This window comes from Diaphorina citri, unplaced genomic scaffold (genome assembly GCF_000475195.1).
Source record: "Diaphorina citri unplaced genomic scaffold, Diaci psyllid genome assembly version 1.1 scaffold5197, whole genome shotgun sequence".
Lineage (NCBI taxonomy): Eukaryota > Metazoa > Arthropoda > Insecta > Hemiptera > Psyllidae > Diaphorina > Diaphorina citri.
In genome coordinates, this window is record NW_007382573.1 from 1 (window position 1) to 1,547 (window position 1,547).

Below are 1,547 nucleotides of genomic sequence, written 5' to 3' on the forward strand. Positions count from 1 at the left end.
AAAAAAAAAAAAAAAAAAAAAAAAAAAAATGGCTAAAAATGTCCAATTTAAAAACAAAATCATGCCGCGCCAATGACCTTATTGCAAAAGTGTTAAAGCGCCTAAATTGAAAAGAAAAGAAAAATAATAAAATAAAAATGTAATTCTCTGTTTTTCTCCAGCGGTAAACCGGGGATTTGGTGATAATCACGATGATTCTGGAGAGGAAGAACATGTGCTGTTAGAGAAATGTCCCAAAGCTGTTCTGGTGTTTCCCCTGGATACTGAGAACGATGTCAGCTTGGGATTCCACTCGGAAGAGAAGGTAAGGCTTTTGTCCTATGTGGATCTATTTCTCTCTTCATTTTTTTTTTTTTTTTTTTTTTTTTTTTTTTTTTTAAGATCGAGGGAACTGTAACTGCTAAGGCTGCTTACCCGCGTCCCGAAATTCGGAAGAGATCCGGTTAGGGCATTTTCCTGGGCAAGCGCGTTACAAGGGCGCCACCGCCCTACCAACCCCCCAACCGGCTAGCACGAGCGGGCTGAACCCGACTTCACTGCCCACTCCAGTGATACCCTCGCAGCTATAGTCCTGTCAGACACCATTTCTCTTTCGCCTTCTCCCAGGATATTGACCCCCCGCTCACGTATGTATCCGAACCCTAAAGATAAACTTAAGGTTTAACTTGAAATGAAATCTTAGCATTATTTCATGCGAAATCTAGGCCAGCTCTATTCTCAAGAAACCCCTGAAGCATGCAAATTGGCAACATTGTTCGTCTCTACAGTTAAACTTAAGTTTATCTTTAGATTCTCATAGCATATGAGATCGGTCCACCCGGTTAGAAGTTTATACAGGATAAAAACGATATTTACTTCTGGCCTTTAAAAAAAGCAAAGGTTTTATTACGTACCAACAATATAGCAATATTTTGTACAAATAGCATGAAGACCCCTCGTTTAGAACTGCCCAGCTGGAGCGTAAAGGCGGACTTTCCAATTCATCGGTCTTGGTGCGTCATCAAGCCATAGGTATTCATTGCTACTCGCCCCTATTTCTTTCTGACTCATGTTGCCCTCGCCTGAGATTCAGCCTCATCTCTTACTCCATTGATAACCCTGATATCAGAAGAATAGGGAGAATAGAAATAGCTTGTTTATACACAGAATGAGATTGGAAAGTCCTTTACTCCCGCAGTCTAAACAAAGCGGCCAAAGGTTTCTATGGTATTTGGTACAAAATAAGGTATATTTTATAATAAAACACTTGCTTTGTTTAGCAGAAGGAAATAGTCGCTTTTATCATCGCTGTTAAGCCATTCCTAAACGTCGCTGACTGATGCATATGGGAAATCTAAAGGACATACGAAACTGCTAAGTTGTATCTTAACACGACGCAACCGTGGTTGCCAATCTTTCATGTGCATGTTCGTTGAGCAGTTAGACGCTGGCTAGATTGCTCATGAAGTTTGCAGATTTTCATTCAAGTTAAACTTATTTATCTTTAGATTTTATAGATACGACCGGTCCAATATCACTGAAATCAGAAGAATCATGTCTTACAACAC